Consider the following 25,451-nt stretch of genomic DNA (forward strand, 5'->3'; position numbering starts at 1 on the left):
ATGACAAAGAGAAGCAGAAAATCCTGCCATTCGAAAAGCTGGAACCCGAGAATGTGTCACCTAACGTTTTGCTTGAAAAATAACTCAAGCGATTAGTCGATTATCAAAATAGTCGCAGATTTGTTTCTGTCCATCGGGTAATCGTTTCAGCTCTACTATATCTACTATAAACCAACAACATTGTTATGCTTACTTACAGGCTTCAACAACCAATCAAGAGAGGAGGCAAATCACAAATATCTGAGGCAATTACAGAATCAACAATAAAACAAATCATCCATAAAATGAGACAAACAATATACCATGTAAGACGTATAGAATGCAAACGTTAAATTTCAAACCAATATACTTCTTTTCTGTAAAAATCAGTAACAACCAAAAACCATCAGCCTTACCAAACCAGCTGTCCCATCTGTATCTAGTATACAGTGCTCTCTACCTTCTAACTGCCAACTGAGAAGCTGTGGGACCAGATGCCGTATACAAAGGTCCTTTAAGTAAAGGCAGGGGGCTTGGAAACAGGAAACTCTCAGTGCTTCTTTGTCACTTGTGCACTGATCAAAAGCACATCTGCCACAATCCCAAGGCCACATTTTGTGTCGGGCACTATTTTGGGATAAAAAACATGCAGCACAGAACAGCTCTGTCATAATAATTGAGAGCAGCCACCTGGTACTATGGCAAAATATCCCAGAATTTAGGATTAAGAGGCACAGTGTTTAAAAACATATAGATGATTAATATGAGCATTAAGAAAATACTGTATTAGTATTGATGCTAATTACAAGGTTTATCTTTGCTTTGAACATGTATGCACTGTTAGGCAGTGCACTTGTATATGTACTGTGTTTAGTTGGCTGATGGGAATACACATTATTGGAATATGGGGAATATAGTCATTAAAGATCCAGATACTGTTACTGCTACAGACCACATACTTGACAGACATGACAGGCCATCAAAAATATCACCCTAATTGGTTGTTTTATTTTTGTTGAGTTCTGTTGAGGCTTGAGTAACCCTAATGTACAGACCTTTAATGGAAAGCTACTTTTTTTAAAGGCTCCTAAAGCTCTCTCTGCTGAGAAAGAGAAACAATGTCATTTTCATTGTCTGTCAAACGCAAGCTTCCAGACGGTCAAACAAGCCATTTAAGTCAAGGCATAGATAGACCTACATAAAACAGAACACAGGCGTCAATTTGACTATGGTTTTTGTTTTTAACAGCAAGGGGATGACTAAAGGGTTCTTTATATATTGCTGTTTTACATCAGGGCAGTAACCTGAAGTCAAGGGATGTTTAAAAATGGAGGTGGAACTTCAGATTGTCAACACACACTGTCCATTTCTATTGCACAGATAAAGGTTTCTGAACTAAAGTCGGGGACAGAGTCCCAGGTGGGTATTCTCAAATGGACAGAGAGAATAAAGGTATAGAAAAATGGTGATAAAGAGCAAGAGAGGTGAAGCTACAAGAATGAGAGAGACAGAGACAGTGAAAGTGTTTCACAGTAATAGGGAAGGCTTTATAGTACTACTATATAGTATATAGTAATACTGCAGGAGTTTTACAAATTGTAAAGAAGTAATGGATGGCCAAGAGCACATAGCCCCTGTAAAAATGTTTGAAATTATGTGAGCTTACCAACAGGAGACAGTTTGTATTTTTCTGTTCAAGAGTAGGGCAATAATACAATCATTGTTTATTAAAGGCACCCCGTGGAGTTTTCCACAACTAGAAGCAGTGTGGAGCAGTGTTTTTATGAATGGGTGCCTATTTTGTTAGTATCTTGTGGATATCCACGAGGACGCACATGTGCAACACATTCTCATACCTAAACATTAGAAAAGGTCGATTTCCAATCACTCCCAAAACAACATATATGGCGTTCTATTTACTGCAGCACGGTGGCCGTTTTAAACATGACGTGGCGATAAAACGTGACCGCAGCAGCTGTTTTAATTATGTGACTGTTCGATTTAAAGTAATGGCCGCCGTTTTAAAGATCTTTTTAATGTTGTAAAACCTGCGTCACGGACTAAGGTCCGTAAAAGTCGGTTAATTTCAAAAAATGACCGTTGACTTTTTGTTTCACACGGGACACAGAACAATGGTCTCCGGAGTGAAAGTCCTGTGTTTGTTTGAAACCAACCACCAGCCCAACCTCCCTCCTTACTTTGAATTTGGCACTCTTATACTTCCTTGTTTGCTCCCGTGATAATTACTACTGCCAAGAGAGGCCGCCGCCTAATAGCAAACGTAAAGATGGGTCGTTAAGAGCAGCTTGCACAATGGACCTATACGGTCGTTTTCTGGGTGAGGACGGTCCAACATGTGCTGCACGGTTTCACGCTTTTCCATTGATCATCAGTTGGTTACAGTAACATGTTATGAACTGTGGAAGCGTGGAAGGAAGAAGAAAACTTCTAGCAAGCAAACATGAATGTAAAGAATGAAGGTTTAAAATTCTTCGAAATATTTCTGCAAATATCAGGGAAGAAAATGTATTCCACACGTTTATTAGGCCTTAAGGAGACATTTCGGTGAGTAAAAACTTTTTAACATGAAATATTCCAGGGTACCTTAACTTTCAGTGGAATCGTATTGGGATGATCATATCATGCTATCATTTTATAAAATCCTGTTGACTAAACAAACTTTGCAAGCAAATTGTCATTTGAAAGTAGCAAAATGAGGTCAATCCGTTTCATCATTTTGTTTTTTTTATACGTGATTCTTTTTGTTTTCCATATTTTGATATATATTTTGAAACTGGAGATGAGAAAGACACTGATCACCAATTGCTGCTGACGGCTAGGCCAGCAGTTTGCATGGCAGTTCCAATGCCAATGGTGTGTGCTTGAGTGAATGAGAGGCACATTGTAAAGCACTGTAGTATAAAAAGCACTATATAAATGCAGTCCATTTTCCATTTGATTACAGCCATTGCTCAGCCCTAATCAAGAACGAATAAGCACTCAGTCATAGTTTGGAGACATAAATATGTTGCTTCCATATACTTAATAGTATGGTGTAAGTGTACTTAATATGATTTTTGTGTTTAGGACCTGCCTCAGCCTTCAGTATCAGAGTGTTGTGACACAGCTGGAAACGTTAACAGTGAGGCAGGTATTAACTCTCTGGCGGAATAGGATGCTTTTTTATCAGAAATTATTACAGATATACTCATCCTCACCCTATATTACTGCATCTTTTAATTTTAAGCACTACAGCTATGTGGTCACTGGCTAACAGTTTGTGTGCACAGCAGTATTTAAGCCGTTTTAATGAGGAGGTATGGGACGCTCTGCATACAAACACCCTGATTGTACCTGCTGTGCTGCTCTGTCCAGCACAGCAGCATTTTATCTGCTTAAGAGTAGAAGTGGCTAACACAAGTTTCAACCCACAAGCTTTGCACATCCATGCTAACAGATATGTTAATATTTTATCCCAACACTCACTGCAAGCACAACCATCTCAGCGGTGATCCCTCTCTGACTCAGCCTACCCAAGGAATATTCTCTTTTTAAGTCTCTTTCTACTTTTACAGCTTTCTTTAAAGTTTATTCTCACACCACCCATGGTAAAAAAAAAAAAAAAGTGGAAGTACAGGCTTGAATACTGTATTTAACAATTTGGCATTTTGTTATAAATTCTTGATTTATTAGATCTAAGCAGGTTTTCGAACTCAAATTAAGCTGGGTGCCAATGCTCTGCACAGCTGTTAGCACAAGTAAAAAATGAATATGTAGGTCAAACAACCATGAAATTTCAGTTTGCATGCTTCTGTTTGGCTTGTGTTGTGCGTCTGTTTGTTTCTCAAATCTTTGTAAATACTGATTTTTTTGGGGGGTTTTCACAGACCACTGGTTATTGAGGAGAAGGAGATGATTACTGGAAATGTTCCAGATTATTTTTGCATTACTTAAACTAGACCAACACTGTCACCTATGCAAGAGGCCTGAGGAACTAATGACATAACTCTTACTAAATGGAAGCATTGTGTTAGTTCAGGCCCAGCACTAAAGTCACGCCTGAATTAGGGTCCCCAACTTCCTTACGTGCTATATTTTTGCTATTGTTGACTTAACTAGTGTAGCAGAATCCTCGTAGCTGCTCGGATTCTTTGAGAGCTCCTTCAAAGAGCAGAGCCTTTTGTGCTAAATCTAACTGTATACCCATTTTCTATAAATTATCAATTCCTTGATGTGGGTGTCTGACTAAACTGTGCTTACATTTGAAAAACAAGGCTTTAAAGCTTTAGTGCGTAAGGGCGGTGCACAGTCACGAAAGGCTTGTATCACGTTGACGCGTCTACAGTTTTGTTGTCATTACTTAGAATTCCTCATGGGGGCAGCAGAAACTATGCACTATAGCTTTAACAACACCATGATAAGCTGGCATTACCAGAGGCATAGATGCACAATATCCCCAGTTACATTAATGCATAATTTAAAGAAGTATATTACCGCTGGAAAGAGGATCTTTTCATAAAACTGGACTTTCTATGCAGTAGAATGGCGAAGACATTTTTAAATCGGTGCTACATGACCAGAGAGAAGAAGCTGTGATATTCCCTTTCGCTCAAAAGGTAGAAAACCTACAGCTACCAGAATCCACTGCGCTGCATCGGACAAATAAATGCTCCCGCTTGTTGGTGACATACTGCGGCACGTCAAGCTCTACTGTATTGACACAGAATGGCGGCCAGCTGCTAACAAACGATTTTGTATAACAGTTAAACAGTACACTAAAATATGTTTATGAAATCATTTTAGGCTTGAAATAGGCAATGCAGTAACATAATCTTGGTTTATATTTGATCAGCGCTGCCTAGTTTTACAGTTTAATCTGAGTTCGGTCTGAGTTTGAGGAAGAGAGAGAGGGGCAGCTCTCTCTCTCTCTCTCTCTCGATCAAACCCTAAGTGACAAGTTTTGCGTCAAGCATATCACTTGATGGTTGTTCTGCTTGCCTGTAAGTAGGGAGATCTGGGCATTGGTAAGATGGATGTAAGTTTAACATGGTTCATTTACACATATTACCAACATTATGATGATACAAAGTTAGTTGAATATATATATTGAATAAAGTATCCCTTTAATTCAAACTCCTTACATTATATGTGTGAAGACATTGCAACTGAATTCTTAAACTCTGCACCATGTGCATAAAACATCAGCTGGCCCTCAAGCTACACTAAGTGACTGTTAAATTTTCAGCTCGAAAGGATGAACACCAACTATTAAACTTGGTCTAAATTCATTCATAAATAATACAAGTCGCCAGTTAAAAGCAAATGTCACTCAGCTTCTGAGGCCAGGAGCTCCATGTCACAGTCAGCTGAGATGTATTCCTGTGTGCCTGTGCTCCATGATCAAGATTTGTTTTGCTTGGAGGTGTGGGGGGAACAGAGTGAGTCAAAGTGTATCATAGCAGTCATGCCACTCCTCTTCACCTAGAGATGCTGCGGCACTGAACTCAAGCTAGCAGTTAGCAGAAAGCTACTGTACATACTGGAAGTGCCAAGACTGTATGAGAGGTGTGACACGAGCATCAGCCTACACCTCAACAATGGAGCTGTGTTTGTCATGTGTATAATGTGCTCCTCCCACTCCCACATTATTATATTCACAGTCAATGCAATGATGATACTAAATATCCAAGTAAATAAAGCAAAATAGTTCACATTGCTGAACCCTCTGCATTATCATACAGTATGATAGCATCAGTGTAAAATGCGTGCTAAAGACTGCAAGCTTTGTGACTGCAGCCGACATGGATGAGAACCCTTTGACATGTTCCCCCGGAAAGGCTGCATTACAATATACAGACTCCTTTAGAAGCTGAATGAGAGGTTTAATGAAAGCCCCTAATGCCTTCTAGGCTCCTACATGTGCACGTCAAAGTGTGTTAGTCCTGAGAAAAGCCATGGGACTCCTATGACAGGACAATCTCACGACCTGTGGCTCCTCACCTGACAGCAAAGGGCAAACCTAACCACTTATATGGAAAAGAACTCGGCACACATTGGTTTTCCGTTTGAAGAAGACCAGACCAAAACATTTAATCTCACGTGACAGTGTTACCATGACAACCCCCTTTTTTTTGCAACACCTTGAAGACAGGCAAATATAACATACTTAACACCTATACAGAATCACAATCAATGAACACAAAATAACCAACAAAAATAATTTCATATCTACCATTTAACCATCTAAAAATCGGAATTAACCAGTGGATTCAACTTTGTGGTCATTTACAAAGCTTTGACCTGACTAACAGCTCTGGTAAGAACCTAACCTTGTTCGAGACTTGAGATAGGTCTAACTACACCGCTTATCTATTCTGGAAAAAACGCTCTGGCTTGTTTCTATTGCAAAATAGATAGAGGAGATAGCGGAAGGGGAGGGACATCCGGCGCATCTCATGTCAGCAATATACATCATACAGAAGCCCCGCGTCACATCACATCCATCCAGATCTTCAGGCTCCCTTAATCCCTTCATCACCGTAAAAAGTAAAAAGATAGTTTAGAAAGACAGTAGCTCCCAAGACGGCAACCGCTTGTATACGAGAACGCGACTTGTCTTTATAATCTTTTTAATAAACTGTCTGTACACTTACAAAGTTCTCAATGCTTCGGTTAACATTTAGGGACCCTCATTATGCTACCGTTTAAGTGTGGTGATATTTTGAGCCTTTTTAGTGGTATAAATAGCGATTTGTTTTTACTTTCCCTGTGCCCCGAATACTAGCGTTGTAAGCTAATCTGCGGTCCGCGCTAGCTTGTTTCAAGCTACAAACACATTTGATTAGCATGAAATCATGTCCCAGAGAACGATCGAGTGGGTACACATCTGTTATTAACCCCTAGGTCCGTTTTGTGCCGGAATTGTCCTTTAAATGAAGTCTCTCCTGATTGAAATAACGTTTCTCACACAATGCTGTCAAGCTCAAGTTGTTCTTTGACTCGTCTCAGGTTATCCTGTAAGCTTCCCATTTTCAAACATAAGATTCTGTTACACTATTTGGAGATGCTTTCCCCTCATTTTCACTCTTTAGGACTTAACATGAGCTAAAAGGTAACCCCTATGCTTATTGGACATCTTTTTGCCTTTCTAATCTTAGCCGACACAACGCAGATGGATGAGTTGAAACCGACTGAACTTGCAACATTAAGCCTACAAACAACCCATGATGCAGCATTTAGCTGCTAAGGAACCAGATATTTTACTCAGGAGTTAGTGGAGACCAAAACCAGAGCTAAAAGAGAGTAAAGTGGACTTACATTCATCAGGTGGACACAAATAGGACTCCACATGAATGATAATGTTGCTCTGTTACTACTGGATGTGTAAATAAGCAACTATTATTTTACAAGTTCCCCATATCAACTTAAAAAGTGAGGATATGTCACGTCAAAGTGGTCAAATAAAATCAGTTACTGAAGGTTTAAAGTAACAGCCTGTCCCTCTATTGAAAATGTAAAACGGATCTTATGATAACATAATTGTCTAACCCCACAGTATAATGCACCCCCTACTTTTTTCCAGAAAAAAAGAAAACTTTGTAACTGTTGATGAAAGTTATTAATTACTAACGTATAGTAGCTATCTGTCATTTGGCCAACACTTATGCAAGAGACCAGCAGTATTAACATTCAGTTGCCACATGTGAGACTGAAGACAAACACAAAGCTAAGGCTCTCACTGCAGTCTCACTGCAGTGACACCGAATGGAAGCTCGGGTCTGGATGAGGAAGGGATAGTGAATGACATGGACTGACTTTCACAAATGTGAGATGATGGACAGACTGATTCCCCGGCTCACCGCTGTCTACTATTGATCCAAACGGCTGTTCACAGAAACAATTATCCTCCAGTATACATTCATCAACAATGCATGCCAGGAGGATGTTGTTAAACACATTATCGGCGCGGGTTCCTTCTGAAATCACTATGTATGTCGGCAGGCATGAACACGTACAGTATGGGTCCATTGTAGGGATGTAACGATTACCGGTATAACGGTAAACCACGGTAAAAATGTTGAAGATGACAATAACTGTTTTCATTTAAAATATCATTATTATCATGGTGGATTACCACGGTGTGGAAACCGCGTGTTCCCAGCTTCATCCGTTGGAATCATGGCAAAAGGAGGAGATGACAGCGCTCAGGTCATCAGCCTTGTAAAAAAGGCCATAGTAACACTTGCTCTCTCTCCTGAGATTATTGACCAATCACTGACGAGAGTCATCGCTTTGATCTCCTGCCAATCACCCAAGCTCAGACAGGAGAAGGGGACAGAACAGCGGCTGTAAACAGACTTTTTTCTTTATCATTCCTTACCCGTTTTCGGACTTGTTGAAGTGATGTGTGTGTAGCCCAGAACGTAAGTTAAAACTATTCTGTAGCTTGCTAAACTGTCATGGGTTTTACTGCCTCGTTATCTGTGTAAACGTTTTAGCTGTGTTTATTCATATTTCAATAAGTGTACTGCTACAATGTGGATTACGTTTTGCCCGTGTTACGACGTGACATTTATTTGGAGAGAGAGAGATATATTATCGCCTTGATAATATTGCTGTTGCTGTGTTTCTTATTGCATAGCTGATAGATGTGCAGATTGTTTAATATTACTTGTGCAGCCATGTGTGGATATTCAGGTTGTGTTAGGGCAATTTGCTAGCAAGGTGCAATCGCCAGTAAACAGACTAGCGCTGTGGAGCCACGTGCTTAGCTATTAAAGGTGTATTACACTGTTTAGTCCGTTATGGATATGTGTGTTGTAATAGATGTGGCTTATTCTCAGTTTGTGTTACTGAGCAATATGTTACATTTATGTTAATTATTACAGAGAAATGAATGTAATTCTTAGTATTGTTTCTTGTTATATGCTGGTGGCTATAACATTTAGTTTTGGTAAATAATGTTTATAGTAAGTCAGATGCTTATTAATGTCCATTATTATTTGTTTATATTTCAGAACCACAGCCAACTTTACATGTAACGTCAAATACAACTTCAGAGTTAACTTCATGTTGGAGTTGTAAATAAATCTTCCTGGATCTCAAAGTCAGACATCTCTGGTTCTTACCAGACACCCTACAGCGGGCCGGTGTTTCAGTAGCCAGTTTTCAATAGTTTTTACAAGCCTATTGACTACATTTTTGTAATATAATAAACACTGTTACACTTTTTGAAATTATTTCAGCTTGTGTAGGCCTATTAGTGCTTTCTGAACATATTGAACACACTTTCAAAAACATCGCGATAATACTGAAAACCATGATAATTTGAGTCACTATAACCGTGAGGTTAAATTTTCATACCGTTACATCCTAGTCCATTGTTGAAAATGTATAAAGCATGGGGGTAGCTTTGTTAATATTCTGCTTGCTTATTTCCACAGACAAGGAAGGGAGATTAGATGAATACCAGCTTGTTAATGGAAGGAATATAAAAAACTAATTGATCGTACAGTTTCCACGACAGGTAATAAGATCCATTAATAAGTCATACTGACTGTTTACCTTGCATTTAGTGGATTTACTCTAAGCTACTGCTGGCTATGCAGATAGCCCTCTCGTATATGCTTAGACATGTATCACCACCAGCAAGGAGTGCTACAATCAGTCAGAGCTGGATAAGATACTCAGTATCTCTTATCTTCTTAAAACACAAGCAAGCTTCTTATGTACGTATGTTAAGCCCCCTGTGCTAGTCTAAACAAGACTGGGGACATAGCTTCTGTAAAGGACGTGTGTGGGAAATGATGCATAAAATGGCCTCTGTGATTTGTGGCTGCATTTCAACTGTCTCTTAGGTCCTCTTATACTCATTAATCCTGAGCCTGTGTTGGCATGATATTCAAGTTGCTGCTAGAGGAGTGAGAGAATCAGTGCTGATTACATATTTCCTTTTTCAACTTTACTTACATATGGCACACTGTCTGAGGAAATAATTCAAATGAGAGAGCATTTCCTAAAATACAAAAAAACACATAAGGAATATGGTGTTAAAACATTTAAAACAAAACAAAAATGGAAGAGTCAATAAATATTGCATTAGTGCAATTTACACATTACTGTCAGTATTTTTCCACAATCTGTCTTTGGACGCCACAAGCTGTCAGAAAAGTTTAAATTCCCCAAGGCCAGAATCATGAGCCTGATCCTTGATCTCCTTGAAGTGATGGTTGGATGAACACCATTTTACACAACAATAACAGAGCAGCCCAAAGATGCCTGAGCCAGCTGTGCATGCATGGGCACAAACACAGTCTTGTTATAATAGAAGTGAATACTGCGACGTAGTGAGTCATAAATTAATGATTAGCTAAAGGGAGAAACTGTCTGATCACAAGAGAATGGACACTTACGGCATGACACAAGATAACAATAAAATAACAAGTTTCAAATTAGGCACAAAACTGAAAATGAGTCCGGACTTATCGGGAAAGTGCTTTTGTTTTGAAGGATAAGGCTGGTTATATTCTGTATTTTTCTTTAGAGCTGAAACGATAAATATATTGACAGAAAGACTAATTTTTGGAGGAAAACCCAAACATTCTCTGGTTCTATAATGTGAGGATTTGCTCCTTTTCTCAGTTTATTTATATCTAAATATTTTTGTATTTCTGACTGTTGGTTAGACAAAACAAGACATTCAAAGACATCAACTTTGGCTCTTGGAAAACGTTATTGTCTGTGTAACCAAAGTCTGATTTTGTTTATTCCTTTGTGCTATTTTCGGAAAATACTGAGCTCTTTTTTATGACACTTTTGTCAGCAGGCGCGAATGAGCTTGGAGAGGTTAAGGAAGTCCGAAAGTTTTGAGAGACACACATGCAGTGTTTGTTTTGGTGTTTTCATGGAATTGGTAGGAAATTCTCTTTTAAATAGCCTAGGTGGTAAGTGTCTAACATTAGGACCTGCACTGAAATACCTGTGGGATATGTGAATTTTAGTGTGAGTGTTGCTATAGCTTGTACACATGAACTGACTGACAACATCCTGACAGATAGATCTGCATCCCTGTCTGATCTGTGAAACTCACATCCAGAAAGGTAAATGTCAGTCAGCCAGCCAGTCAGCCAGATAGATAGATAGATAGATAGATACATAGACAGATAGAAAACTTTCCTTACTGTCCTAAAATGGCACAAATACAAAATTGTAAACACACATTCATACGTTTTCCAACAACGGAGGATTTCTATCCCCTGTGGTAGGCTACTGAATATGGGATTCACTGTCACCGTTCTAAGAGTCATGCACACATGCACACTGAATGAAAAAACACGTATACACATAGTAGTAATAATAAATAATAAATATAACCCTCAAACAGCCCTTTAAAGTTGTGGGGTCCAGCATTTTGGTTCCACAAAGCTGTCCGGACCCCACAAGTATACTGTATTCCCAGTTTTTGAACCCCACAACTATAGTTAAACAAGAACACACACACACACACACACCAATGGGAATATCCAATGCTAAGAACTGCACAATATACAGTAAAATATTCTGCAACCTGCCTCATGTGAAAAAAACCCTGCAGTGACATTTACATGACGGCTAAAAACTACAGGTTTTCTATCACAAAATCGGTCTTGGACTAGTGAATGAAGAAGCCATGGGGTCTGCACACATGCACGTAGCATCTGTGTGCATGTATACTGCTGCAGTGCAGATATAGAACACAGTTTAGTTCATGACAGTTCAATCTAATCTTACTTTACACAAAACCCCATCAAACATGTTGATTTCCTGCTTTTACTCTTATAGTTATTCATCCTCTTTTCAGCATGACTGCTCCAACTTTTGTCACATCTGATTTCTACAAAACACAGCAGCAAATAGGCCACGGCCCACTGACTCTGAGTCAGGTTTCTTATGCACTGTAATCCCAAACTGTCACTTCAGCAGTGTGTGCTGCTCAGGAGAGTTTGAGGCGTCCCATGGGAATATTTTTATTGGAGTGTGAATATTACAGTCATGATTTCATTGGACTCTTTCCTCTTGAATCCAAATGTGCTCAGATGAATATTAAAAACCTGAAATGTGCATGAAACCTCCAGTCTGTGAACATGACTGCAAGAATATAATATATGCATGTAGTGTATGCTAAAAGGTTTGCACTATATAAGCAGACACATTTAGCGTTGACTTGTAATATAGCTCATTCTAATAAATATAGCAATAGCAAGTACAATCCCCCACACATCCAGGCCGGTCAAAGTCTCCTGTCGGTCAGGCTCTCGATTGATAACCGCTTAACGATGTGACAGTAAACATTGTCACATTTAGCGCTAAAAAAAAAAACACATGGATCCTCATATCTGCACTGCACATGGATCAATCACAAGCAGCGTATAATGTGGGTGTGGACGAGCGGCTTCACCAAGTGTCATCGTGTAGCCTAAGCAATGCACGCCACCGTAATGACTTTAAAATGCACTAACAGGCCTGAAGTCTGGTTATTGCACAGCGATGCTGATGGCAGCAGCTGTGCCCTCTCGGAGGAAAGGGCGACAGCCTGGCATGTACCCGATTTCCTCCTGTTTTCACAGCAGCACTGGCTCATCGCTGGACTGGACTCGTTGCATACTCTCCATGCACAGGAGCAGCGGCGTCAATGAAGCGATAATTGAAAACATATACACACACACGAACACACGCCGACACAATTGTGATTAGAAGAGTGGGGTTAAAAAAAGAAAGAAATGTCCGTCTTACTTACCTCGCATTCTTCTCCCCATTTTTTCCGCTTCAACCAAGGAACCGTTCCAGCCTTCGCTGACGTCACGCAGCCTCTCTCTGCAGCAGAGAGCAGCAGGCCTGCAGAGGACGACCAGGGAGGAGAGGAAGGGAGGAGGAGAGAGAGAGAGAGAGAGAGAGAGAGAGAGAGAGAGAGAGAGAGAGAGAGAGAGAGAGAGAGAGAGAGAGAGAGAGAGAGAGAATGTTTGAACAGATGCAAAAACACGAATCATAAAAAATAAAACATCACTCCCATCTTCTTAAGCTCAGAATTGCAAGCAGTTAAAACTATTTGGTCCTGTCAGCTGCTGCTTTGCTTTGTAAATCAATAGACATCAAGTACATTCATAATCTCTCTTATTAAAAGGCAGGAAAAGGGGTATTCAATATATGTTCTACACAAATAGCTTACATTATGCTTATCTTTGACATGTTAAACCCCATTATTGAATCTGAATAACCATATCGTTTATAAATATCAAAATAAAGATTATTTAAGGAATAGGCTACATATGAAACTGAAACTGTAACAGAAAACTGTAAACAACAGAGCCTAACTTTTGATTTTGTCGTCCTTTTACTACTTTTATTTTATTTTGTGTGTGCCAGTATATGGATGTGTGTTTGTGTGTACATGTGTATGTGTGTATTTGTGTGTATATGTGTATATGTAGGTATGTGCATGTGTGTGTGTGTGTGTGTGTGTGTGTGTGTGTGTGTGTGTGTGTGTGTGTGTGTGTGTGTGTGTGTGTGTGTGTGTGTGTGTGTGTTTATGTATGCACTGTGTTTTCTGTTTTGGTGAAGGATAAAAGGTTTAAAAACTGTCGAGATGTTTCAAATATGAGCTAGGCTAACGATATGTATTGCCACAATAAAGTATTAAGAAAAAGTAAAGGGCTGGGGGATTGTGAAACACCCTCCATGTGTCATAGCTTTTCCTGTTTAGCATCCTGTCAGTCATCCAAACAATATGTTTCTCGCCTTGATACAAAAAGGGAACACGTGGAGTCATGCAATCTATGGACCCCCAGCTGTTTTTGTTCCTGGTCGTCACGTAAAGTTTAAACAAATGAATGAACACTTTAAAACAAGACTATAAAACTGTAGCCGCTGTGGCCACAAGTGATTATCATGGAGCGATTATAAAGGATGAAAAATAGGACACAAGAATCGTCTTCAAGTCAGCAAATTGAACCATTAATGTCCCTTTACTATCGATCCAACATTACCAAAAATTAGCCACCATAAGCTCCTGGTCATACCAGACCAAGTGGGGATGTTAACCGCAAAACCCCTAAGTGAAGTAAATTAAGCCAGGGTATGTTTTATAACTTATGGATTAAACTTTAAATTTGTAAAAAAAAAAAAAAAAAAAAAAAAAAAAAAAAGGAATGTGTTATTTTGTATTTTAAACAGTCTTGTTTTAACATTAGCAGCTGTATAAATATAATGTAGTCCATTACAAAATATCCCCGTAATCAACAGTACCTTTGTGAAGCTTCTAATGTTCTGTTTTTGTTGTCGGTAAAGCTGAAACAAACCAGGCCCGGGTTTTATATCCTTGTACAGTAAGTATCTTTGGTTTTTGGACTGATTGTCACTTGAAGTCTGGAAACTGTGATGTCCATCGCTATTTTCTGCCATTTAAGGCGCGTCGTATACAATGCCAAACGGCACTTCTGATTCATAACTTAATAACTTTATAATAATAACTAGTAGAAACATACCGTCTTTTGGAGCTAAAAGCTAACAGTCGCCCCCCCGTTCTGCTGATGTCTTTGGTGTCTTTCTAGCCCTTACAGAAGGTTTTTCGGGGTCTTTGTGCAATTAATCCATACTGTTACATTCAAGATTGATACACTGTATGTAAGAAATGTAAATAGTTTGTCCTTTATATGAGTTATAAATAACGTTCATTATGTTTATTTTTGCACGGGATGACTCCAAATATATGGAACTGTTTTAGACAACACAAATGCTTGTGTGGCATTGCTGTGTGTGTGATATCAATAAATATGACATTATTATTGATATCAGAGTATTGGCATAAGTGAATGTCATGTCATGAGGACAAAAGCATCATTTTGAAAAAATGTAGATATTTTGTCCACTGTATAAGTTACAATGTTTATTTTTTCACTGTTTGACTCCTAATATGAAAACTGATTTGGACAGGAGATTGGCTTAGCTTTTATTGCTGTGTGTGTGATATCAATACATATCTGTGAGATTCATGTTCCATTTTATTTATTTATTTGTCTTTATGGTCCTACAACCTTTTTAACATTCAAGTGACCTCACTGTAGCACAAATATTCTAATAGCCCAGTTTTTCCTGAAAAAAAATGGTGTTCATAGATTGAATGTGGACAACAGGGTTGATGTTTTACAAGCTTTTATAGAAAATAAAACCAGACGTACCAGAGATTGTCAAAAATCCTTTAGGGCTCTCACCGTAGACCAAATAATAAATGGATTGATCAAGAAAATAATGGTTAGGACAGTTGACAATGAAAATAATCATTAGTTGCAGCCCCAGTTGTCAGAGAGGTGTTGTACTGAGATCAAGTCCTCAGTATTGTGTCAGAGAATCTGGGGATTTAATGACCTGAGTTTGCACATTGCAGTTATAATCAAACATAATTGGGTTATTTGTTTTTTCAGTAGATTATTACATTTGACTGTTTTAGGGCAAAAAAGTGGCTTTGGGTAGGTGATGTTGCACTGGGAATTTTGGACTCTTGACCTTAGTATTTCTAAAATGGAGTTTCTGTGGTTAGTGGTGTTATTAGACTGGATTGATTGGTGTCGCTAATATGGGCTAGATATTACCATGGAGTACATCAACTTAAAATGTAATGTAATGTGGTCACATAAACTACAAAACACTTGTCAGATCAGCTTGCATGCTGTTTTATTTCTTTGTGGTTACTTGACATCACAAAGTTTGATAATGCTCTGGGCCTTTGTATGCAGGGTGTTGGTGTGGGGGTCATAACAACTCTTGTTGTTATTTGGTGACGGAAAAGAGAAGAAAAGAGAAACACAACCACAAATCTGCTCACAGTGCTTCATTCTCCAGCTGATGTTTTTGGTCCCATGCATCACAGCCCAATATTTTCTGTACAAGCGGAAAAAAATATATATGTGTATTTACAGCAACTAGTATTTGCCTTTGTAAACCATCCAAGAATATTTTTACACAATGAAACAACATGCTGAACTGAAAGTAATGCATTTTAAGTTTGTGAATCCTAAATCTCATGTAATCTGAGTCTCTTTTATCGGATTGGGCTCCTCTTATTAAACATATCATCACACATGTGACGTTGTCCACTCACGGTGTCATACAATATTTGGATGAGCATATCTTATTTGAGGAGCAAATCAGGAGCAAGAGTGGGGAATTCTGCAACACTTTCTGATAATAGTTTACAAAAAGGATGTGTTTAAAGTTTTTTATGATGTATTACAGTTTTTCTCAATTGCTAAAACACTAAAACCCATTGGCTGAATAAAGTTCTAAAGCTAGTTGTGCAGTCTGTTGTCAATACCTTAAACCATTTCACATGGTAAAACACAATTTGCAGATCTCACTTAAGCTTTTCAGCAAAACTCTAAACACATTCTCATTCTCAAAACACATTCTGCACTCTAATGCACATGTCAACCATACTGGTAAACACAAGTGGTAACAGTCGTATACAAATAGAGAGCACATGTCATTGATTGAACACAACCACTCAAAATTGATTTCACTTGTTTCAAATGATGTGACACAACCAATATAAGCCAGTTCAGAGAACAAACAGGATGTTGAAGATGGGAAGGAGAAAGTCTGAGAATGGATAGCCTGTGGTGATATAGGTGAGGAATCATGTCAGGGCTGGATACAGCACACAAGAGGCTTCTTCCCCTGTTGCCTCAGGAGGGACAACCCAGCCCAAAGACAAGAAGAAGCACATTGATCACATGTTTACTCCTTTGTTTTTGTCCCTTTTAGTATTGTATACTGTAGTACAGTGCATTGTAGGCTGTATACTGTACAATGAACAAGTTGTATGGCCCTGAACATTGTGCTTTCCATTTGTTACTGTAACAGTACTGACTGCTCAATAGATTTTGACTGGTTGCAGGTTCATATCAACAAAGAACAAGAATTACAGTATCACAGAGACAAATGACAAGTTTGTGAGATGCAGGGTACAGTACTGTAAAAATAGGGGTACAAGTAGGAGTAAGAACAAAACAAATTGCAAAGAGCAAAGCAGAGTAGTAATTTCTGATCAATTTTGAGCTACTATGATAGAACATGTTTTCATTCATCTAAAGACAATGACGGAAAAATGTTAAATTTGTTTTGAGATTAAAAATGTACTTCTCCCTGAGAACTATATGTTTTGAACAATGTATTTTCTATTTTTTGGTGTATTGTTTACTGACTGCTTGATGGTGTATATCATTTTGATCACTTTGTTTATGATTTGAGAGCAGTGTTTGATTTTGAACACAGGTAAAACTGTTTTGAGGCGAAAAGTTTCATTTTGGGAGAGGAGTCAGAGGTTTTTTAAATAGTGCTTGAAGATGAGGTTTTGTGTTTAATGTTTTCAGAAAATGGAGCAAGGTTTCAGAAATTGTGTTTTAGCAATTGAGAAAAACTGTAATGTCTGAATTAATATACCTCGAGATGGAAGACCCTAGACCTTCTTTATATGGTAACATTTTCAGCTTTAACAAGATGAAACTGGAGACTTCAGAGTGAATGTACAGTGTAAGGTTTGATTTTACCTGTAACTTAGAAATGTATTTAGCCATGACCAGAAAGTGTATGTGTGTGTGTGTGTGTGTGTGTGTGTGTGTGTGTGTGTGTGAGAGAGAGAGAGAGAGAGAGAGAGAGAGAGAGAGAGAGAGAGAGAGAGAGAGAGAGAGAGAGAGAGAGAGAGAGAGAGAGAGTTGCAGAACCCTAGAAATCCCATTTATGAACTCAAGCACCACTTACTGGTCAATGACAAGAAGTACACCATGTACATATCAGAATTTAAATATTAGTTAACACTTCCCACATTGTCTCCATAATGTTCTTGGTACATGTGATATTGAAATGGCATGAAGTGTGGTATATGTTATAAATATTACTGTGCAATACATAACACCCTCTACTGAGGGACACCAGATGTATTAAGTACTGGCTTTTAAACATACAACTGTTTGTGAGAAAGCCTTTTTTTGTAAACTGACATTAATTTTGCTATAAGAGACACAAAAATCATGTTTCAGAACAAACTCAAAGCTATCACCAGGCATGCAATAACATGCAATAAAAAAACCCTGATTTGCATCATTACCAAAATAACAGTTTTCAACATTTGTGACACATATACAACTGTCAACTGTAACAACAGACAACAACCTGTTTTGTTATGGTGTTCTACATCAGGATGCCAAATAATCTGATAAAATTCATTAAACTAAGACTTTTTACTATTTTTTCAGTGATGTCTAAAATGTATAAAGCCTAGCTTAATTTTGAAATTGCAATTAAAAAGTCTAACCCTTTTTTCCTTCAGTACACAGAACATTAAGGTGTCAACTGGTCCATAATTCATCACACTCCTGCACCTGACAAATTATTCATGCCAAATGTCAAAGTTTTCCTCACTAATTCTCTCAGTAAAACCCGCAGGAGATCAAAGATACAGTGTGTTCTTTATAGCCAACGAGTGTTCATTTTAAAGATTTTCTTACTGCGGTAAATATAGTGTACTGTTGTCATGCAGTTGGAAGCATGCTGATGTTATAGAGAGAAAATGTTTTTGCTCTAAAATTATTCTTTTTAAATGTCATTGTGTATGCACAGGAAACACACATACACAAATCTGATGTTGTTTTATTGTTGCTGTAGAATAAAAAATTTGGCATTTTGAAAATCCTTAGTAATATATATATATATATATATATATATATATATATATATATATATATATATATATACAGTCATGTGAAAGAATTAGGACACCCATGCTAAAGTTGACTAAAAAGAGGAATAAAAAAAATAATCTTTTGGAAATTGATCTTAATGCCTTAATTAAAAAAATGAGGAAAAATCCAATCTTTAAGGACACCAATTTTCTTTGTGAATGAATAATGTATCGTTAATAAATAAATGTTCTTCCTTAAAATACAGGGGGCATAAGTAAGTACACCCCTATGTTAAATGGGGTACTTTCCATAAAATCATCTCTCAATGCAAATCAAACCAGCTATTAGGCTAACTGAAATAAAACCATGCCAATCTCTAGGTATGGTGAACAGTATGTGATGGTGTGGGGCTATTTTAATTCCAAAGGCCAAGGGAACTTTATCAGGATGCATAGTATCCTGGATCCATGAAATAACTGGCCTAAAAATAAAAATCTGCCTGCCTCTATGGGAATTTAACATAGGGGTGTACTTACTTATGCCCCCTGTATTTTAAGGAAAAACATTTATTTATTTATGATACATTATTCATTCACAAATAAATTGGTGTCCTTAAAGATTGGATTTTTCCTCATTTTTTTAATTAAGGCATTAAGATCAATTTCCTAAAGATGATTTTTTTATTCCTCTTTTTAGTCAACTTTAGCATGGGTGTCCTAATTTGTTCACATGACTGTATATACACACATTAAATGGAAAGAAATCTTATTTATTTATTTATGTAAAAACCAATTCTTGCAATTTATAATCTCATCAGGTTAGGGGGGGTGTTGACTACCTTAATAACCTTTATTTAGCTAATATGCAAGGTCAATACTGCACATAATATAATCATTTTAATATAATTTCATTAACAATGATTAAGCATGCAAGGTTTGTTAAACAGTGCTTTGTTTTTTTATGACTACACCTGCTGTTATCAAACCACTCTGATAACAGTATGAAACCATTCAGCTGTGCTTTTTAGTCATTTTTGAGCAGCCAGGGGGGGCTTTATTGTACCATATGTCGGGCCTAACACTGTCCTGAAATCACTGTATAGCAATGTATCCACAACCTGATGAGTTGACTAAATAAATAAAGATGAATTGATGATTATGGTCTCTGATGACAAATAACCTTTTATAGTGGTAATTTGAAATGTAAATGTAGAACTCTCCATAGATGCTAAGTGACAAATATGCAGCAGATTAAGTGGTGCTTTTCATGTGTGCCAATAATAATTATATCTACTCGATGATAAAACAATCACAGGTACATCTTTCTGTTTCATGTAGCTATACTGTCTGCTATATTGTTGAAATTTCCCTGCATTTCACAGTTAACAGCTGACACCTTCAGGCTGTTTCTAAAACATATAACCCCTTTCATAATTAAGAAAAACAGAAGTAAAAACCCCAACCTGATGCATCAATCTCTACCCCTCTACGCCCTCTACATGCCGCTCTCATCCAGTCATGACAGGAAAAGACTGACACACAAAAGCTTAAAAAACGCTCTCCCTCAGGAGATTGTGATAGGATGAATACGATGCTAGGCTGTTTTCTCGTTCTCACGTCAAAAACCATGGCAAATTTAGACCGAACACCTTTATCCATCCCTCCTTATTCATATTTATGAGAAGTGACTGACAAACTCATTGTCTGGTAATTACAGTGTGGTGAACCTTCATTGTTTTTAGATTGGTAGAGACTGAGACATGCTGTGCTTTGGCTTGCAGCACTAATGCAAACCTCTTCCATGTAGATATTATTAGTCACTGTTTGCTTAGCAACCACAACACATGTCTGACATTTTTGTACAATGAAAATGTTTTGCCCAGAGTTTATTTTATTTTTTCTGTGAGGATTGTTTTAAAAGAAAAAAGGGGTGAAAAGGAGAAAAGGACTGTAAGGTTGCAGGAAAAGTCTTATTATTACTATTATTATGTATGCTGCTCAACATTATGTTGAAGTTATTTAATACTCACGCTTTTAAGTGACGTCAACATCAAATGTGAAATCAATGGAGGGGACAAACATGTAGAAGCAACTGTGGTGATATAATTCATCTTAAGGGAACAGCTTAACTTTAAAGTTTAGGGACAATACTTACCCCCCAAGGTAGTTATTATATTCTAAAAATAAATCTGACCTTAAGATCAGCATCATTCAGTAGGTCATGTTAGACTTAATCAACCACCCTTAAACACATCAATGAGCCAATGTAGCAACAACATGTCAACAACAAAAAAAGAGAGCGAAAGCAGTTAAAGCTTTGAACAGCAGGGGGCGCCAGTAACTGATGGTGAACTGATTAACATTATAACATTTGCTGAGAGAAATAACAACAGTACATTTTAATCATCAAAACAAATTCAAATCAAATATTAGAAATGGCTGTAATTGTTGACTGTTGATTGTGACTGCTTATTTCTTAAATCAGATAATGCTCGGAAATGATCAGCTGTAGTGTAATATGTATATAGAATCTGACTGCCATCAAATTTTCTGTAAACATTGGAGAGAAATTTCACAAAGCTATACACACACTGATCAGAGACCTCACACAATGCAAAATGACAGCCAGCCTGGCTTCCTCAAAGGATGAGGAATTCTTGCTACATCAGTAAATCAAATAGGCTTTTGCCGTCTGTTAACACTGAGAGTAACACAATAGAACAAGATGCAAGCCTGTGGGAGCTCAGTCAGTATCAATAAATCACCTCAAATCATTACCACATTGCACAACAATGCAACTTAACTGTAAGTGTACAGTTCATCATCATCAGCAGTCCAGCTATGAAAATGAGTGTGTGCCGACACTCTGAAGAGAGAGGACAAATATAAAAAATTTGGAAATCATTTCAAGAACTATTTAAGTAACAGCAAACAGCGCTGCTAATACTTACAGTTGGCATGTATTCTGCAGAAATTACTACAACGCCAGCCTTTGAGGAATCATCTAATTTCTCCACTGATAAAAATGTATATTTAAAAGTCTTTCAATAGTGTGGTTTGGTCCAACAGCCATTAAATTGTTTTCTAAGTGTTGCAGGCAGTGCAAGCTTTCATTTTCACGAAAATATCACAACTAGAAATAGATTTTTATTGGCTGACGGTTTGAATTGATTTGTCAAAATGCAATGCACAACCAAACATGAGCAAATCAAAAAGTTTACAATGTGTTCTGTGATTTATTTGCAAAGTTGTCCTTCCTTCAGTAGACAGAAAATGCATACTGGCACACCTACAACAATGCTCCATTTAATACAGTGCATGCATATAAAAAATAAAAGCATTATACGTCATTTTATACATCTTACATTCAACCCACTGATATAATTTCTGCAGGCTATATTAACAAATATATAATGTGTAACACAAAACATCTAAAATGATACTTTATTTGTGTAAACTGCCACAATATTGTCATTGATGAGATTACTGTAATGTGTAACTCAAACCTTTACAGGAAGGAGAATATGGAGTAAATTAATCTTGAAAATTGAGACATAATGATGGACAGAGGCTTTTGTGGTGCAGGCGTCTCAGTGTATGTATAGCCATTGTTGAAATGATTTCTGAATGGAAACTGCAAACGCATTAATGTCCCAATATAGTAATACACAGGCCTTATAGCAAAACCCCATGTATCAGAATGACAACGATTATCCAGATCTCTGCATTCTTTGCTTGAGCCATGGATGTTGCCATAGTAACACGAGTATGTCTTATCAAGTACGGCCCTTGTGATTTTTCACTGCAACTTATTTAGGCTGTTCACTGTAGGTATGACAACAGGCTTTTGAGTTGTTGCATTCATTTCCATGTTAATAGAGTTAACAGCCATTGTGTGTGAGCTTAACCTTTGATCTTGCCTTGTCAAATTGTTGTCAGCTAATATTAAATTAGCCTAGTAATAGAGGCTTTTTATGCAAATGATGTAAAATGCTTTAAACTATAAATAGGCATAATTCTGCTGAGAGCTGATATGATGGTCTCTGTGATATCAAAACATTTTTGCTGCGCTTTAATGATCAGATTGTGAAAAGCCATTTATGATAGAGGATATTCAGAGGTGCTGACGTTGGATGTTAATCTTGTTCATCATGATCACAGCATTTTGGATTTATGGCTCAGCATGCATAAAGCAGGATTTCTGCAGTTCTGTTGCAGAAGAAGCCAAAATATTAGAGGTCCTGATTCCACATTGATGCCACCAGATTCTACAAGCAACATCAGAACAGAAACATTTTAATCTCTGCAGCATATTTGAACTCAGTAGTCACTTTGTAGCTACAACTCGTCACACATGTGCGCTTCCTTCCTCTATGAAAATAATGAGACTGTTTGATGTTAGACCACTATGGGCTGTAATGAGGGGAGTAGAGTGTTCAGGATGCATGAAAGCTCTTCAGTCCATTTGGACCATGAGCGACCATTACAGCGCGGGGCCGAGACACTGTGGAGGTCTGCTGACTTTATGAAGGAGTACGGAATTTAATGATGGAGGCAACAGCTAAATTTGTCACCCTTTTAACTTCTCGTGGAAGAAAGGAGGAAATATATTTCAGAGGTGTTAAACACAGGGAGACCTACAACATTCGAGGGCAGAGTGAATGGGCCATATGAACAGAAACACGGTCACATTAAAAAAGGGCTGTGTACAGTACAGGTGCACTAGGGGATCACAAATGAAGAGAATCTGCTACATAAATTAAAGCCCTTGATTGTACGAGCTCTGCGACTGTTTAAGTGATTGTTCAACTTCAATCATACTTCTGTATTCGTTCATAATGATAATTTCTTTGAGGGTTATTCTTTGTTCGAAAAAATACTGTTTTCACAACCAGCAAAGTGATGAGTCCATAAATTATCTTTTTGCTCGTCCAGAGGCAGGAAGCAGCACATCTACCTCTCATCATATCAATCTCTTCCTCCTTCACAAGACGCCACTGTCAGTGGTGCCAGAAGAGACACAAACACAGAGAGTGGATGAGTAGGAGGAGGGAGAAACTGATAGTGATGGAAGGATCAGCATCTCTTCATTTATCTGCAGGAGGATAGAGGAAGAGCCCCAGCTGAGATGGGGTTAATATTTCTCCAGCCTAGGTTCTGGGGGACATTGTGATTTGTCACCTCAGTAGTAAGCCAGAGTGCCAAGAATCTAGTTAATGGTTAGACACAGCATCCTGCCACTGGGCACCATTTTGGCTCCATAACAAAGGAAGGCCTGCCTCAGCCACAGAGTACTGAGGAGGACCAGGGGCCCTGTCACTATCAGTCTCCCCAAAGATGGCAGTTCTTGATTAGTTAATAGTTAACGGACATGTGGAGTCATCAATCCTGAGGGGTGACAAGGAGTATAAATGCACAAATACACAGACAGTGGGAGACCAATGCTGATGCTGTAAACATATCTTGTTAACAGGAAGCAGACCCTATGCCGCCACAACATTGAGTGACAGGATCACTGATGACTAACAACAACAGAGCAGACTCTTTTTTTTCTCTCTTCTTTTTCCTCACTAAGCATTTGTGCGGCTATTTTTTTTCAAAGCTGAATGTTGCATTAATCCATTTATTTATTATTTGTAGGAAACTTGATGTAGGAAAATGATTCATGGGCAACCAAATGAAATGATTTGCAGCTTTGACACAAAGTATGCATTTATGCCGTAATGCCTGAATCGGAGGGTTGTGAAATAAATTGTACATATGTAACTTAATACATACACATTTTATAGCATTGCATATGCGTATCTAGTGTGCTACACTATAAATTACAATTTTAAGTCCCTTTGTGTTCTCCATTTTGAGCAAAGGTATGACTTGCCATAACAAAGCTACAAAAGCAATTACAAAAACTACAACCTGAATCACATTGTTAATTCACATGGTGATTGCTTACAACACAAGACAAGAGACTTTGGGGCCTGCAGTGAGCAGAAAGTGTTTTGATTTTTAAATGTGTACTGCTGATCTGACTCATACATATGAAAGCCCCCATTTAAAGCGCCAAGAATCACAGGAGGGGGACAAAACGTGTCTCTTTAGGGTTCCAACACTCTACAGGTTTGAGATCAGAGACAGCTTCTGTCTGATATATGGCCAGGGCTTTTAGGCTTGGGAAACATACTGCATCGTATACGCCCCTGTGTGACCCCAGCATGGCTCCTATATACTCAGACAGGGAGAGATGTCACTCTCACCAGCTAAAAGCCACTGGGGGGGCAGAGCTGGCCATTATGCACCACTGGGGGGGAACAGTAAGGAATAAGGAGGGGAGGGAACTGTGTCACAGCTCTGCTATGCTGCTAACCAGAGGGGGGTAAAGAAGTAGGAACAAGCAGGCAGTGGTAGAAAAAAAGTATTCAGAACTTATACTTAGGTAAAAGTAGTCATACAAAAATGTAAAATACTCAATTTTAATGCTGTAGCTGGAATAAGTGGAGGATATTTTAACTACTGTATATACAACTGGACAGTTTAATCTGTATTAATGCAACATAAAATCTAATGATATCTGAAAAGTACATATAGCTCTGTTCAGTATGTCCCTCTGAAATTTAGTGGAGTAGAGGTATGAAGTAACAGAAAATGGAATTTATCTGAGGTTAATATGAGGCTTCAACAGTCAGAATTAGAAATTGAAACCACTTTTACTTGTAATGGTGTATTATATACATTTTGGTATTGCTACTTTAACTTTAGTAAATGA

The 25,451-nt window shown here is 38.0% G+C and overlaps 1 protein-coding gene across 1 annotated transcript in view; it reads right to left on the reverse strand.

Annotated features, from left to right (window-relative positions):
• fbxo41 (F-box protein 41) overlaps positions 1 to 12,869 on the reverse strand; it is a 58,398-nt gene extending 45,529 nt beyond the window's left edge. The window contains exon 1 of the mRNA XM_031276756.2: positions 12,755 to 12,869. The gene's annotated coding sequence lies outside the window, so the exon portion shown is untranslated. The remainder of the gene's footprint in view (positions 1 to 12,754) is intronic.
• Between the last annotated feature and the right edge of the window lie 12,582 nt (positions 12,870 to 25,451).

This window comes from Sander lucioperca, chromosome 4, assembly GCF_008315115.2.
Source record: "Sander lucioperca isolate FBNREF2018 chromosome 4, SLUC_FBN_1.2, whole genome shotgun sequence".
NCBI lineage: Eukaryota > Metazoa > Chordata > Actinopteri > Perciformes > Percidae > Sander > Sander lucioperca.